At 52.2% G+C, this 17,377-nt stretch overlaps 1 protein-coding gene across 9 annotated transcripts in view; it reads right to left on the reverse strand.

Moving 5' to 3' along the window:
* Positions 1 to 16,430, reverse strand: part of CAMKK2 (calcium/calmodulin dependent protein kinase kinase 2) — a 76,740-nt gene extending 60,310 nt beyond the window's left edge. For 4 of the 9 annotated variants that reach the window (XM_063711952.1, XM_024256495.3, XM_063711950.1 and 1 more), the window contains exon 1: positions 16,314 to 16,421. The gene's annotated coding sequence lies outside the window, so the exon portion shown is untranslated. Of the gene's footprint in view, positions 1 to 16,313 lie in introns of all 9 variants that reach the window. The other 5 variants (XM_024256487.3, XM_063711951.1, XM_024256488.3 and 2 more) reach the window with 3 other exon arrangements.
* Between the last annotated feature and the right edge of the window lie 947 nt (positions 16,431 to 17,377).

A 17,377-nucleotide genomic window follows, 5' to 3' on the forward strand; every position in this document is an offset into this window, starting at 1 on the left:
AGGAAAACAATTGCTTATCGAACTCTACACCAGGCCAAGGGCACCAAGCCATCCGCCCCCGGCAAGGCTGCTTTTAATCGGCCTCCTTGGCAAGCTGGCATCTGGCCCGGGCCTCCCGCACAGCCCTGACGGAGTCTCAGCCTCTGCAGTCTGGAGGAGGATGGAGAGGACAGACGGCTCAGACCCAGGGCAGGGACGTCGGCGCTGGCAGGGCAAGCGTGAAACCCCAGAGCTCAGCAGAGAGGAGACCCAGGGACGCAGGCCCTGACAGGAAGAGATGCATCCAGGGGCTTCTGGCCTCACAGATACCTATAGAGTCTAGGCCAGTGTCCTGAACAGTTTGGGGGTCACAGAACCTACAAAGATCTGATGAAAGCTACCAACACTCTGTGCAGAAGAAATCATGCAAAAAGACAATAGTTTAGCTTGGAAACAGCAACGGCTAACATTCAACTGAGCTCTCATCAGGCACCCAGCACGGAGATAACCGCCTGGCCATGTAACCCTCAAAGGACCAGGCCCTCTGCCAGGGAAGGACAGTGAAGCATTCGATTCCAGAGGGCGGAGCGCGAGAGGACTTTTTTGCAAAGTTGCTTGGATTTGACAAAATATCAGCCCTGGCCCTGCATCCTTCCCCATGAAATCCAGGCAGAGGCCATCCCCGAAGGCTGTGCCTCTACCCTGTTCCCTCTCACAGGGCAGCTCATCACGAGCCACCAGAGCCTTCCTGGAGCAGATGGACCCGGGACCTGGGCCAGGATGAGGGAAACACTCCTTCCTCTGCCAGGAAGCTGAGTGGCGCAGGCCTCCAGGAAACACCTTCTCATTTCCTAGGGGCTGTTTCCAACCTGCATCCGCTACCTCCCGCGCAGCAAGCTGCCAGTGGGTGCCAAAGAAGTGCTCCCAAGCCCGGACACACCTGCACAAGCTCCCCTGAGGTTGCCTCATCCCGGGCACAACAAAAAGGCCCAAAACAGCTCCGAGGATCCTGCCAAGGCCACGGACGATGTCCTGCCCGGGACATCAATGACTTCCTTGGGAAAATGGGCTCAGCCAGCCGAAGTCAGGGACCCCAAACGGAGGGACCGGCTAAAGCCATGGCACAAGAACGTGGAGTGTGAAGATTTTATGGACATTTATTAGTTCCCCAAATTAATACTTTTGTAATTTCTTATGCCTGTCTTTACTGCAATCTCTAAACATAAATTGTAAAGATTTCATGGATACTTATCACTTCCCCAATCAATACCCTCGTGATTTCCTATGCCTGTCTTTAATTTAATCTCTTAATCCTGTCAGTTGAGGAGGATGTATATCGTCTCAGGACCCTGTGATAACTGCATTAACTGCACAAATTGTACAGCATGTGTGTTTGTGCAATATGAAATCTGAGCACCTTGAAAAAAGAACAGGATAACAGCAATTGTTCAGGGAATAAGAGAGATAACCTTAAACTCTGACCGCTGGCGAGCCAGGCAGAACAGAGCCATATTTCTCTTCTTTCAAAAGCAAATGGGAGAAATATCGCTGAATTCTTCTTCTCAGCATGGAACGTCCCTGAGAAAGAGAATGCGCACCTAGGGGTAGGTCTCTGAACTGGCCCCCCCGGGGCGTACCTGTCTCTTATGGTCGAGATTGCAGAGGTGAGATAGACTCCAGTCTCCCATAGCGCTCCCACGCTTATTAGGAAGAGGAAATTCCCGCCTAATAAATTTTGGTCAGACCGGCTGATCTCCAAACGCTGTCTCCTGATTAGATGTTATCAATGACAATGGTGCCCAAAATTTCATTAGCAATTTTAATTTCGCCTCGGTCCTGCGGTCCTGTGATCTCGCCCTGCCTCCACTTGCCTTGTGATATTCTATTACCCTGTTAAGTACTTGATGTCTGTCACCCACACCTATTCGCACACTCCCTCCCCTTTTGAAAATCCCTAATAAAAACTTGCTGGTTTTTGTGGCTTGTGGGGCATCACGGATCCTACCAATGTGTGATGTCTCCCGCGGACGCCCAGCTTTAAAATTTCTCTCTTTTCTACTCTGTCATTTTATTTCTCAAGCCAGCCGACGCTTAGGAAAGTAGAAAAGAACCTACGTGATTATCAGGGCAGGTCCCCGATAGGCGCAGGCCTCCAGGAAACACATTCTGATTTCCTAGGGGCTGTTTTGAACCTGCATCCGCTACCTCCCGCACAGCAAGCTGCCAGTGGGTGCCAAAGAGGTGCTCCCAAGCCCGGACACACCTGTGCAGGCTCCCCTGAGGTTGCCTCATCCCGGGCACAACAAAAAGGCCCAAAACAGCTCCAAGGATCCTGCCAAGGCCACGGACGATGTCCTGCCCGGGACATCAATGTCCTCCTTGGGAAAATGGGCTCAGCCAGCCACACCCTGTCTCACATGGGGAAATTGAGGCCCACGGAGGTCCTCAAGGAAATGCATTCATTCATTGACTCATTCATTCATTTGTTCTTTCATGTAGTAATTATAAAGCAATGATCACGTGCTGGATAAACAAAACAGATGTGGTTTTTGCCCTCGAGAGGACTGACAGTCCAGTGAGGGGGACCAACGTTTAAAAGTAGGTGCACAAGGCCAGGCGCGGTGGCTCACGCCTGGAATCCCAGCACTTTGGGAAGCTGAGACGGGTGGATCACCTGAGGTCAGGAGTTCAAGACCAGCCTGGCCAAATGGTGAAACCCCGTCTCTACTAAAAATACAAAAATAGCCAGGTGTGGTGGCGGGCGCCAGTGGCGGGCACCTGTAATCCCAGCTACTCGGGAGGCTGAGGCAGGAGAATCGCTTGAGCCTGGGAGGCAGAGGTTGTGGTGAGCCAAGATTTGGCCATTGCACTCCAGCCTGGGTGACAAAGCGAGACTCCATCTTGAAAAAGAAATAGTAGGGCCCAAGTGAATCTATAAGCACAGACTGGGGCAGAAGACCAGGATATGATCAAAGAGAATACCAGAGGGGACCACTTTAGATTTGAAGGGAGGCGGTGGGTGAAAGAAGGCCCCCTCTTGGTGAACGTCTATTAGGCTGAGACCTACAGGGTGAGTAGATACTAAAGGAGCAGGAACTTGTTCCCAGCAGAGGAAACAGCTTCTGAGAAGGCCCCCTGTGGAAAAGAGGCAGGAGAGTGGAGGCAACAGAAACAAGTTCCCTGGGTCTGGAGCCCGGGAGTGGGAACGAAGTGGGGGAGGAGGGGCTGGAAGGGGCTACAGCTTTGTGGGAAGTGGATGATGATGACGAGAGCCAATGGCAGCCCAGGGCAATGCTACAGGGACTGGGCTCAGACCCTGCTGTGAGTTGAACTATGTCCCCCAAAAAAGTTATGTGGCAGTTTTCTAACCCTCAGGACCTCAGAATGTGGTATTATTTGGAGACAGGTCTTTACAGAGATTATGAAGTTAAAATGAGGTCATTAGAGTGGGCCCCAGTCCAACAGGCCTAGTCCAATAAAGGGGAAAGGTAGACACACAGCCAGCCAGCATGGAGGGGGAAGGCCACACGGAGATGGAGGCAGAGACGATGCTCCTTCTAGAGGCCAAGGAGCATCAAAGATTATCAACAACCACCAGCAGCCAGGAGAGGCCTGGAACAGACTCCCCTTGGAGCCTTCAGAAGGGACCAACCCTGCCAAGGCTTGATCCCAGACTTCTGGCCTCCAGAAATGACAGAACATATCTCTGTTCTTTTTTTTTTTTTTTTTTTGGACAGAGTCTCGCTCTGTCCCCCAGGCTGGAGTGCAATGGCACAATTTCGGCTCACTGCAACCTCCACCTCCCAAGTTCAAGTGCTTCTCCTGCCTCAGCCTCCTGAGTAGTTGAGATTACAGGCACCCACCACCACGCCCGGCTAATTTTTGTATTTTTAGTGGAGACAGGGTTTCACCATGTTGGTCAGGCTGGTCTCGAACTACTGACCTCAGGTGATCCACCCACCTCAGCCTCCCAAAGTGCTGAGATTACAGACATGAGCCACTGCACCCTGCCTAATATCTGTTCTTTAAGCCACCCAGTGTGTGAGACTTGGTCACGGCTTCTCTAGGAAGATAATAGAGCACCCCACCCAACCAGTGGGGTTTGGAGAAGCCGGCTGCCTTGGAGGCCACAGACTCTGAGGCATTTCCCAAAGCTCTAGGGGGAGACCTGAGAGGCTCGGCTGCATCCATGGAGGCGGTGCTGGAATATTTCAGACCCACGGCCCTAGCCCAGCTAAGCAGGGTTATCAGATCCAGTGACACCAACTGTTACAACCGGCTCTCCTTCAACACTCTTTAATTTGGGGCCACTGAAACAACTGGGTCCACAAAAACAAAGGCCCTCCCTTGTCAGATGGCAATAGAGATATCTCAGGCTTCAGAGACCCCGTCCTCATCATGGTCCCCAGAACAAAAACGTTGCAAATGGTGACTCCTGTGTGACATCTGGCCACCGATATATTGGCCTTACACCACGTTCAAAGCTATTTGAAGAAGAAGTGGCTCATGGCCGTAATCCCAGCACTCTGGGAGACCGAGGTGGGAGGATGACTTGATGCTGAATTCAAGATCAGCCTGGGCAACATAGTGAGACCCCATCTCTACAAAAAAAATTTTTTTAATTCGTTGGGCATGGTACTCACACCTGTAGTCCCAGCTACTCAGGAGGCTGAGGCGGGAGGATGGCTTGAGCCCAGGAGTTGGAGGCTGCAGTGAACTATGATTGCACCACTGCACTCCAGCCTGGGTGGCAGAATGAGATCCTGTCGCTAAATAAATAAATATTTGAATGAGATGCCAACATTTCAGAGCCAGGAGATTTCAGATAAAAGTGCAAATTTACAGATTCTCTTGAAGAACTGCACACTGATAGCGCTGGGCCTGTGTTCTATCCTGGCAACCACTCACTGCAGCTCTGGGCAGGGGACACACTCGCCAGCACGCCACAGTCCTCACCACTTCCCAGTGCCTCTCCAAAGCTGAGGACAGGCTGCCTGCCACAGCCCACGCCCTCCCCTCGGCCCACATCTCATGCCCTGCCTCTCCGCTACAGGTGTCTGAGTCTGCAGCCCCTGCTTTCAAGTCACTGAATGTCAGTGCAAAGACAGGTGCACATCAGTGGTCACCTGCTCTGACCATTTCATTCCACCAATGAGGAAAATGAAGGTTCAGAAGGATTTACTGATTTGCCCAAAGTCACACAGTGGTTCTAGGCAGGGCAACAATTGGGCTGAGTTTTGTTGTTCTTGTTTATTTTAATTTTTATTTATTTATTTATTTTTGAGACGGAGTCTCGCTTTGTTGCCCAGGCTAGAATGCAGTGGCGTGATCTCAGTTCAGCGCAACCTCTGCCTCCCAGGTTTAAGCAATTCTCCTGCTTCAGCTTCCCAAGTAGCTGGGGACTACAGGTGCGCCACCATGCCCAGCTAATTTGTGTATTGTTTGGTGGAGACAGGGTTTCACCATGTTGCCCAGGCTGGTCTCGAACTTCTGACTTCAAGTGATCCACCTGCCTTGGCCTCCCAGAGTGCTGGGATTACAGGCATGAGTCACTGCACCCGGCCAGGCTGAGTTTTTCAGGAAGGGGCCAACAATTACAGGCACAGCCCTGCCATGTCCACATATTGCGTCCTGAATAAAGTCCAGGCTGGGCCAAAATCTCTAACAAGGGGGAGCACGCAGCCCAGTCCTCTGCCTTCCTGGGACCTCGACCCGTGCTTGAGAGAGATGAGGGCGAAAGCACAGTGTCTCAAAGTGCTTGGAGGAGAAATACACAGGATTTGGGCACAGGGACATGGACATGACTAACTCACGAGAGCTGTGGCTTTGCCCTCCTTGTTTACAGCTGAATTCCCGGGCCTAGAACTTTCTAGGACACTGCTCGCGCTCAGTAAATACTGGCTAGAAGTTGTTATTTCTTCTGTCCCAAGGCCACTCAGAAGGTCAGAAGCTTTCTTTAGCTGGCCTAGAGTTGAAGTTTCCTTAGTCTGATAACAGCAGCCCAATTTATGTCTGGGAAGCCATCCCTCCACGTGAGAGGTAGCCCTACAGGGCTGACCCCACCATCAGCTTCAGAGATTTGCATGTGACTCAAGCCTGGCCAGCTGGCTATCAATTGCTCTAGTCAAGTGGGTAACTCAAGAATAGATATGAGGCCAGGCACAGTGGTTCACGCCTGTAATCCCAGCACTTTGGGAGGCCAAGGCAGACAGATCACTTCAGGCCAGGAGTTCGAGACCAGCCTAGCCAACATGGTGAAACTCCACCTCTACTATAAATACAAAAATTAGCCAGGTATGGTGGCGGATGCCTGTTATCCCAGCTACTCAGGAGGCTGAGGCATGAGAATCACTTGAACCCGGGAGGAGGAGGTTGCAGTGAGCCAAGATTGCACCACTGCACTCCAGCCTGGGCAACAGAGGAGGACCTTATCTAAAAAAGAAACAGAGTAGATGTGTGGGCCAGGCATGGTGGCTCACACCTGTGCTCCTGGCACTGTGGAAGTCTGAGGTGAGCAGATCCCTTGAGCTCAGGAGTTTGAGACCAGCCTGGGCAACGTGGCGAGACCTCATCGCTACAAAAATACAAAAAAAAACTAGCTGGGCATGGTGGCGTACACCTGTATTCCCAGCTACCAGGGAGGCTGAGGTGGGAGGATCGCTTGAGCTGGGGAGGCTGACGCAGCAGTGAGCCATGATCACGCCACTGCACTCTAGCCTGGGTGACAGAGTGAGACCCTGTCTCAAAAAAGAGAGTAGATGTGTGACCCAAGTCAGTCTATTGGGTCTTATTCTGTGATTTTGTGGAAGTGTTGAAAAGAATGTCCTTTCTGTTGAACCTAGAGCTCAGAGGATATATTCCTAAAGCTACCAGGGGCTGGAGAGAACCCTGCCTCAGAATGAATTCTAAGAAGAGAGAAGAGAGGTAATGGATGGAAAAAAGCTGAGGTTGAAGACACTGTTTAGGCACCTGGATTCAGCCATGCCTGAAGCTCATGTACCTCAATTTTTAACTACATGAGCCAACATATTTCCATTTTTGCTTAAGCTATTTCATGATTAGTTTTCCGTCATTTACAGTCAAAGTCCCTGACTTACAAATGACAGAGCTGATTGACAGGGAAGCTGCTGTCTCCCTACACCCCAGGGCTCTCATCCAGGCCAAACTGCCAGGCAGCTACAAGGCCTCTGGCAACCTGGACAGCCTTCACCTTGACAGGCAGAAACCAGCATTTCCAACACTGCTTTTCTTCTTTCTTTTAATCTTAAAACATCAAGGATGGGGCAGGGAAGGGCTGATGAACAGGGAGAGGAGAAGAAACTGGCATTTTCAACACAAGAATCACATTGCTGCAGATGCAGTGATACTAATGGTTAGCCTTCTTGAGTGCTTGGCACTCTTCTAAGCCTGTGTCATCTAATTGTCACAACCACCTTATGAGTTATAGATACTGTTTGGTTTGGTTTGGTTTAGTTGAGACAGGGTCTCACTGTCACCCAGGCTGGAGTACAGTGGCACAATCTTGGCTCACTGCAGCCTTGATCTCCCGGGCTCAAGCATTCCTCCCACCTCAGCTCCCCCAAGTAGCTGCAACTACAGGTGCGCACCACTACGTCTGGCTAAATAGGTCCTGCTATTATCCCTGTTCCACCAGTGAGGAAACTGAGGCACAGGGAGCCTGGCTGACTTGCCCACAATCATCCAGCTACTGAGTGCTTCAGGAAGGCACAAGTGTGAATGCTCACTATATACAAGCTGTTGCTAAGAAAGAACTTTGGCAGTTATTGAATTCACGGCCCTCAATTGGCTTCCTTTTTTGGCGGGGGCGGGGGGACAGGGTCTCACTCTATTGCCCAGGCTGGAATGCAGTGGTGCAATCATAGTTCACTGCAGCCTCGAACTCCTGGGCTCAGGTGATCCTCCCACCTTACCTCCCGAGTATCTGGGACTACAGGCATACACCACCACACTTGGCTAATTTTTTTTATTTTTGGTAGAGACGGGGTTTTGCCATGTTGCCCAGGCTGGTCTCAAACTCCTGGGCTCAAGTGATCCACCTGCCTCAGCCTCCCAAAGTGCTGGGATTATAGGCATGAGCCACTGTGCCTAGCTGGTTTCAATTTATTTTAAAACAAAATCTCTTAAATCTCTAATCCTGCCATGCTAACTCTTCATCTTCCCCTCTAGCCCTTGTCCATATGCATCACATTTTACAAAATTAAAAATAGCGTATGCATATCATTTCACATCCTTGCTTCCATGTGTCATAAGAGCACATTCTCACATGGCTTTTGCAATCAGCGCAACAGAGGCTGCAGATGGAGTCACTGAGACTCAGAGAAGTTGAGATGACCTCATCCAGGCAGCCCAGCAGGCTCGCAGTTGGGCCAGGAGGAGATCCAGGTGGCCTGCCCTGCAGCCCAGTGACCCCTGAGGCCCTGGATGCTCACAAAGTAAGCAGCTCCCCTGTCTTGCTGCTTGCCAGGGCCAACTGTCTTAAGAGTTCTTAGGCAGCTATTACTTAGTCAATAATGAAATATCACTGAAAGAATGGCCCCAGTCACGCAGTCAGGCATCTAAAGCCAGCTGTGGGCCAGGCACGGTGGTGGCTCATGCCTGTAATGCTAGTGCTTTGGGAGGCCGAGGCAGGAAGATCGCTTGAGGCCAGGATTCGAGACCAGCTTGGGCAACATAGCAAGACCCCATCGCCACAAAAAAAAATTTTTTAATTAGCCAAGTGTGGTGCTGCACACCTGTGGTCCCAGCTCTGTCGGAGGCTGAGGTGGGAAGATCCCTTGAGGCCAGGAGGTTGGGGCTGTACTGAGCTATGATTGCACCATTGCATTCCAGCCTGAACAACAGAGAAAGGCTCTGTCTCGAAAATTTTTAAATTTAAAAAATATAAATAAAAATAAAGCCAGGTGTGCACGGGTAGCCCCAGCCTTGAAGTGTGAGGAACTTACGAATGTGTGGGTGAGTTTGGGTATGTGTTTAGGGGAGGGAGGTATTTGGAAATAAAGTATAGAAACCATCTTCCTTCCTTCCTCTTCCCCCACTGCATCCCTCCCAATCTTTCACTGAACCAAAGGAAGAGGTTGGAAAACAACTGGAATTTCAGTTTGTAATGAACAAGAAAAAGACTTCTACTCCAACATGCTCTTGGCAAATCAGAGATGGAGAGGGCCAGCTCGAAACCCACAGGCATCGGTGCCTGGGCCACCCACGGCCCCTCTCCCTCCCTCCTCCCCACCTTTTGGACATCCTGCTAAATCTAGCTGCAAGCTTCCTCAGCTGAGGGACAAGAAGAGTGCAGGGAGCCAGCTCTGCAGCTCTGCGGGGCCCAACATCCCCACACCTGGACCTAGAGGGCAGAATTGTCCAGGATGAACCTAATAAAATATTTCTCTGCCAGAAGCCTTGAAGGCAATACCTCAAAGCACATTTCAAAAACAAAAAAGGGAGTGTGCTCTCCCTCCTGCACCCCGGCCCCCGCAAAACACTGGTTCCCCATTTAAACTTCTCTAACAGAAGCTTCTCTCGGGCACCACCCACAATGCTCCCAGCCCACCCGCTGGGTTCCTGCCTCACGCCTAAGCCACATGGGCAGAGAGGTAACACCTTGGCCTTCCCACTGACTGCCAGCCCCCTTTCCTCCGAGGACCACCATCCCTCTCTTTTCCAGGTTGGGATTAGCATTTTTATCTCTGCAACTGTCATCTCTCAACTATTTACAGAAGCCACCAGGATAAAAAGAGGCAACATAAAAATAGTTGCTCAGCAGCTTTCAGGATGGGGTGGGGTGGGGGCACAACAGAATCTTCTCATTTTCTTTCATTCCTTTTCAAAAGGGAAAGGATGTCAGAATTGCTCATCTTTTCCAAAAGGCTCCGAGACCACTCACCTGGGACAGGAACCAAGTCCCAGCATTTCTCAGTTCCCCAGGGCAGAGCCTGTCACCAGCACCAACCCCCCACCCCCACCCCACCCCAACCAAAAGAGTGGGCTGGGTGAAGGGTCGAGACTGCAGAGCCAGGGCGCCCCACTCTGCCCCGTTTCCGTCACCTCCTGGGCCTCCTTCCAGCTTTCCAAAAAGTAAGCCAGTCCAAAAAAACAAAGCAAAACTTTGGCTTTTCTCTATGCTTAAAATGTTTCATAATTGAAAAAAAAAAAAACTTCAGTGGCAATACTACAAACATGACTGAAACCGAAACACTGGCAGCTAAAATAATCCCTTTCCCATTTGGATCAGTAACATCCCCGACGGGGAAAGCAGGAGCCAGGGGTCTTCCCTACAAAATCTAACAGAACTCACATCATTTTAAAGATGTCTTTTTTATTATTATTATTATTTTGGTTTTGTTGAGAAAGGGGTCCAATCAGGGAAGAAAACAAATAATAATTCTAAATCTTATTTCTCAGAGCCCTAAACTATTGGGAAATGCTTTCCATCCCATAACCTCCCGGGGAAGGTGGACTCCACTCCATCAGAAAACGAGCATAATTTGCCAGTATACGGAGCCAAAGCTGGGCGCGGTGGCTCACGCCTGTAATCCCAGCACTTTCAGAGACTGAGGCGGGCAGATCACTTGAGGTCAGGAATTCGAGATCAGCCTGGCCTACATGGTGAAATCTCGTCTCTACTAAAAATACAAAAATTAGCCAGGCGTGATGGGACGTGCCTGTAATTCCAGCTACTTGGAAGGTTGAGGCACAAGAATCGCCTGAACCCGGGAGGCAGAGGTTGCAGTGAGCTGAGATCATGCCACTGCACTCCAGCCTGAGGGACAGAGCAAGACCCTGTCTTTAAAAAAAAAAAAAAAGGGTGGGGGGGGGGGGAGCCAAGGGAGGCCTGAGACCTCGGGAAGAGAAGGTGCATCAGGAAAGGATACAGATCCCAAAGGACCTTGAGCCTTGATTTTCTCATCTGTGAAATGGTGCCAAACCTACCTAGAGGGTGGCTATAGAGTTGATCTTCTCTATGGCAGTCCCTAGTACACAGCGTGGTTCAAGGTAATTGTTCTGCAAAGATCACGTCCTCCCTTCCTTTCTGTACTCCACTTCCCTCGTCTGGAACATGGAAGGGTTCAGGAGCTGATCTCTGCTGGCCTTCCTCTCAGGCCAGCTTTTCCATTTCTGCTTTCTTGGCAGGTATTCCTGGCAAAGCTATCAGGACAGACTGGGCTGACTCCACTCATGGCCACAGGGCCGTGGCACTATCTGTCTGGTTTTCTCTACTTTGTGGGTTTACTTACCTGGAAAAAAGTCTCACAAAATATATACTAATAAAATCACACGGGGACCTTCATTTAACAAAACATGGCTGGTTGTAATGGCTGACAACTGTAATCCCAGCACTTTTGGAGGCCAAGGCAGGAGGATCACTTGAGCCCAAGAGTTCGAGACTAGCCTGGGCAACAAAGCAAGACCCTGTCTCTACAAAAAAATTAAAAATATTAGCCAGGCATGGTGGCACAGGGCTGTAGTCCCAGCTACTCAGGAGGCTGAGACAGGAGGATCTCTTGAGCCTGGGAGGTTGAGGCTGCAGTGGGCCATGATGGCAACACTGCACTCCAGCCTGGGCAACTGAGTGAGATCCCATCTCAAAAACAAAAAGTCATCATAACTGAAAAGAATGGAACTGAATAAAATCAAGACTGTCCCTGAAAATTGTAATGAAATGACCATGAATTGATCCAGGAGGCAATGGGTTTGTTTTGTTGTTGTTGTTGTTGTTTTGTGGGTTTTTTTTTTTTTGACACGGAGTCTCGCTCTGTCACCCAGGCTGGAGTGCAGTCACACTGATCTCGGCTCACTGCAGCCTCTGCCTCCCAGGTTCAAGCGATTCTCCTGCCTCAGCCTCCAGAGCAGTTGGGATTACAGGCACGCGTCACCACACCCAGCTAATTTTTGAATTTTTAGTAGAGACAGGGTTTCACTATGTTGGCCAGGCTGGTCTCGAACTCCTGATTTCAAGTGATCCACCCACCTCGGCCTCCCAAAGTGCTGGGATTACAGGCGTGAGCCACTGCGCCTGGCCAGCAATGGGTTTAAATGGGGAGCCACAATTCTTGTAAGGGGTAGGTAAGGGTGCAGTGAAGGGAATCCCAAAAACCTTGGGTTGGGAAACTGGTTCCTGAGTGATTTCAAGAAACCTTTCTTCCATCACCTGCTCCCTCCAAACAGAGTGACAAAAAAATGTCTTATGCCGAGAAGTTCATTAACTGAGGGGCTACGGAGACACGGGAATGGACAAAGTAGCCTTAAGACGCCCTTATGGTGGAAACAACCCAAACGTCTATCAATGGATGAATGTATACACAAAATGCAGTCCATCCACACAATGGAATAGTACTGGGCCATAGAAGCAAATGAAGCACTGACAGCCACTACGGCGTAGATCAGTCTTGAAAGCATGATGCTGAATGAAAGAAGCCAGACACAAAAGTCATATATTACATGATTCTATTTATATGAAATGTCCAAAACAGGCAAATCTAGAGAGACGGAAAGTAGGCTGGTGGTTGCAGGGGCTGCGGGGAGGGGCACTGGGAAGACAGAGTGATAGTTTAATGGGTACAAGGTTTCCTCTGGGGGTGATGAAAATGCTCTGGAACTAGACAGAAGTAGTGGTTGTACAACACTATAAATGTACTAAATGCCACTGAATTGTTCACTTTAAAATGGTTAAGTTTAGGTCGGGCGCGGTGGCTCACGCCTGTAATCCCAGCACTTTGGGAGGCTGAGGCGGGCGGATCATGAGGTCAAGAGATCAAGACCATCCTGGGCAACACGGTGAAACCCCATCTCTACTAAAAATACAAAAATTAGCTGGGTGTGGTGTCACGTGCCTGTAATCCCAGCTCCTCGGGAGGCTGAGGCAGGAGAATCTCTTGAACCTGGGAGGCAGAGGTTGCAGTGAACCGAGATCACGCCACTGCACTCTGGCTCGGGCAACAAGAGCGAAACTCCATCTCAAAGAAAAGAAAAGAAACAAAACAAAGCAATAAGCAATATAAGACCCTCTGATTTAAAGGAAAATCTGAAATAGCATTTGCCCCAAATCCGCAGGATCAGGAAATGAAATGTTTCCCATAACCACCAGAAGAAAGTATGCTGAGGAGGGAAGAAGATCACAGCTGACCCTGAGCAAATTACTCAGCCTCTCTGAGCCCTTCCATAAAATGAGTTGATAGAATAATGGTGATTCTGTGGCCCATGTTAAAATTTGAGCCAAAATGCCTTGAAAACAGGCTTGGCCTACCCAACTTGGCCTGGTCCTCTCCCCTGAGAGTGGTGTCCAGCCACTCATCTTCCATCTAGGATGAGGTTCTCAAAGAGGAAACCCCCGGCTACTGCACAAAGTTCCCTGCTAGGTCACCCCACCCTATCCCCTTCCCCTCTTACTCCCAACCAATCTCCCATTTCTGGCCCATCCTTCAAGGCTCTGCAAAAATGACACCTCCTTCAGGGAGCCTCCCAGATTCACACCAGTCTGAGATTTCTCCAGAACCCTCAGTGCCCTGTGCTCTTTCGATCACAACAGCACTCATTCTTTGTGGTGTTTCTCAACAGTAGCACTGCTGGCATTTGGGGGAGGGTGATTCTTTTTTTGTTTTTTGTTTCTTTGTTTTTTGAGAGGAAGTCTCATTCTTGTGCCCCAGGCTGGAGTGCAATGGCGCGATCTCAGCTCACTGCAACCTCCGCCTTCCAGGTTCAAGCGATTCTCCTGCCTCAGCCTCCCAAGTAGCTGGGATTACAGGTGTGCCACCATGCCCAGCTAATTTTTGTATTTTTAGTAGAGACGGGGTTTCACCATGTTGGCCAGGCTGTTCTCGAACTCCTGACCTCAGGTGATCCTCCTGCCTCGGCCTCCCAAAGTGCTGGGATTACAAGCGTGAGCCACCATGCCCGGCCAGGGGAGGGTGATTCTTTATGTCGTGGCCCTGGCCTGCCTACAGGACACTTTAGTAGGCATCCCTGACTCCTGCCCACTAAAAGCCAGGAGTGCTTAGCATCATTTTGACAACCAAAAGTCGCCCCCACACTTTCCCAAATCCTTGCCAGGAGGGTGAGACCACCCCCGGATGAGAACTAGTGCGTTGTTATTAGTGACTATATTTGGTTACCAGCCCATTAGCCACATCTAAGGATGGGCAGTAAGTACTATAGACCCTGCATAGAGCTGCATTGGCAAACACTGATGTAGTGAATAAACAAAACAAAACAAACACCTGGGCTCCTCAAGAAGCTCAGGGCAGCCTTGCCAGGGCCTCTGCTCTTGAACAGGTGCACAAAGGTTCTAAGGCCTGACATGCCTGCACTGGCTGTGTGACCCTGGGCAAGTTACTTAACTTCTCTGAGCCCTTCTATAAAATGAGGCTAAATCCTAGCAACACTGCAGGATTTCTGTAAACCTCAATCTCCTAATCTCTACTATGGGGTTAAAATTCCCTACATTGTAGGATTTAGTAGGCATTAAATGAGATAATGCAAGTAACACACAGCACAGAATCTGGCAGGCAGCAAGAACTCAATAGATGTTAGTTTTTAATACTGTTATTATTATTGTCCAGGGCCAGGTAGCAGCTCATGCCTGTAATCCCAGCACTTTGGAAGACTGAGGTAGGCGGATCGCTTGAGGTAAGGAGTTCAAGACCAGCCTGACCAACATGGTGAAACCCCTTCTCTACTAAAAATACAAAAATTAGCCAGGCATGGTGGTGGTGCCTGTAATCCCAGATACTGGAGAGGCTGAGGCATGAGAATCGCTTGAACCCGGGAGGCGGAGGTTGCAGTGAGCCAAGATTGTGCCACTGCACTCCACCCTGGGCGACAGAGTGAGACTCCATCTCAAAATAAATAAATAAATAAATAAGTATTCTTATTATTATCCAAGTTAGGGGCTCATCAAATGATGGCTATTACTCTTCATTACAAAAATATGTTTTGCGTCCTCATCACCAATGCCTGCTTCCTCCATAGGAAGGGTGTGTGTCACCAATGCCTGCTTCCTCCATAGGAAGGGTGTATGAGCAGCAGTCTGGAAGGGGTATGTGGGGCTTGCCCTAAAGCTGCATTTGCATGGCATGCACACTATTTATTCTGAAACTGCATGTTTTTGTGGGGTGATTAGGGAAGAGGGTGGCTAACTCCCCCAAAGCCCTCCCCTTGTTGCAGCCCCCGCCTCCTCCAAGGAACAAAGGAGCTTATGGGGACATAAAGCCATCCTCTTCTCTCTCCTCTGGGGACAGAGCTAGGGGAGGGGGAGTGGTAAATGGCAGCACAGCTCCAGGGCACCTGAAGTTTCTATCCCCTGCGTGGGGACTCCAAACACCAGGCTGGGGAAGGTAAAAGTTGCCTGTAGGGAGATGGACGCTGCAGGTCCCATCCGGAGGCCAAGTATCCCTCTCTTACTGATAGCACTGAGACGCCCTCCCCAAAGCTCAGCCTTCTTGGGGGAGATCGGAGGGGCTGAGCTGCATCCTGTCCAGCACCAAGTGAGAGTGGCCAGGAGGGCAGGCTGGCAGAGCTGTGAAAGCACCCCACTTCCCCAGCTAGGCAGTGCAGGGGCTGGGGGAAAGCCAGGAAAAGCTCAAGGCTGGGTCGGGTGGCCTCCCAGGCACTGAGCCCCAATGCTGAGAGGGGCTGGGTCCAGTGTCCCTGAGAGTCAGGCGGACGTCTCTCTGCATTCACAGCATACTGCAACCCCGAGGTGAATTTAGGTCAGAAGGACCAAGCCTGTGAGGCTCCGGCTGAGAGAAGAGGTGAGGTGGGGGTGGTCAAAGGGCAGACCGAAGACAGCCAAAGGTCCCCTAGGTCCCCACAACTGCTGGCCTAGGGTCCTGCCACCTGGTGTCCAAGCCACCAGGGCCTGGGTTTGCCCCGAGACAGGCAGGCTGCGGGGTGGGGGTGCTCAAAGTCCGCTGGTCCTCTCTTCCCCGGAACGCTCCAGATTTCCCCACCTGTCAAACGCGAGTGGGTGGGCCTAGGCCGCCTCCACGAACCCTGACGGACCCGGCCCCCGGTGACAGCGGTTCCAAACTCCAGGACCGCCCCTGCCACCCGGACAGGGCGCGGCCCAGCCGAGGAGGCCATCCCGAGGCCCAGGGCGCCCCGAGGACGCGGGGGAAGGGCTGTCGGGGACCGTGTCCCTCCACGTGGCGGGGCGTGGGGAGGCGCACGTGGGGTCCCTCGGTGTTGGGAGCCCCAGGCCAGCCTCGGGGCTTTGTGTGCCATCCCGGCGGCGGTCCCCCGCCTCGAGAGGGAAACGGAGCGGGCGCCCGGGGCCGCGGCGGCTGCGTCCCTTGCCCCGGGCCCGGCTACCGCCAGCTCACCTGGGCTCCGCGCCGCCGCCGCCTCCCGCGCTCTGCGCCCCCAGCTCGGCTCGGCTCGGCTCAGCTTGCTCTGCGCGGCCGCGCGCTCCTCTCCTCTGCCCGGGCGGCGGGCGCGCGGGGGGCGGGGGCGGGAGGAGCCGCCCGGCCCGGCTTGGGCGCGACGCCGCCCCGGGCAGCGCTGGGATTGGCCACGGCCGCGGGAAACCCGAACGCGGAACGGCCCGCGCCCGCCGCGCACCGCCCCCTGCGCGCCCCCGCCGGCTCGGCCCTGCGCCGGGAGGGGTGGAGAGGCGGGAGCCTGCGAAGACGAAAGTAGCGGCGAGGCGGAGGGCAAGGAGAAGAAAGGGAGGAGGCGAAGAACCGGGGAAGAGAGGCCCAGCCGGGAGGATCGGAGGCGTCTGGGAGGAGAGCCTGGAGGGGCGCGGAGCGCGGGAGGGGGCGCCGCAACTTTGTACCCGCTCGCCCGCGGCGCGCACCTGCCCAGGTTCTTCCCGCGGCGCCCTCGGGCGAGCGGCGCCGGCAGCGCTTGCTTTGTTTAGCCAAATGCCGGGGCTGCAGGGCGCCTCCGGGCTGACCCTGGGAAAGTTCCCCAAGCCGGCGAGAACACCCGAGGCCCCTCCTAGCGACCCGGCTGCTGCCCCTGCGCTAGGCGCCGGGCGGTGGATGCGGCCTGGACTTCGGGCCACCACCGACTCGGGGGAGCCCCCTTCCTCAGCTGCTTGCTGACTGACCACTTGCTCAGGGCCGGCCCTAAAGGCCAGGGGAAGGCGTTCCTCTCCCATCCCCAGCCCACCTGGATGCACCATTGAAGTTCATTCTGGCTTTTCCAGATGGCTACTTAGATGCTTTTTGTGAAATACAGCATATTCTTCCCATTCTCCCCTTTTTGGCACCTACTTTGCTGGAGCCTTAAGTGTGCGTTGGGTCCCCCAGCTGGATAACAGCACTGTGCGGGGAAGAGGGGAAACGAAGACCTGGAGGGCTCCCTGAACCATCCTACGGGGTCGAGCGACCCAGGGGATGTCTCACTGACCCTGCCAAACAGCCAAAAGGGAATCGAGTTG

Source organism: Pongo abelii, chromosome 10 (genome assembly GCF_028885655.2).
Source record: "Pongo abelii isolate AG06213 chromosome 10, NHGRI_mPonAbe1-v2.0_pri, whole genome shotgun sequence".
In the NCBI taxonomy this organism is placed as follows: Eukaryota; Metazoa; Chordata; class Mammalia; order Primates; family Hominidae; genus Pongo; species Pongo abelii.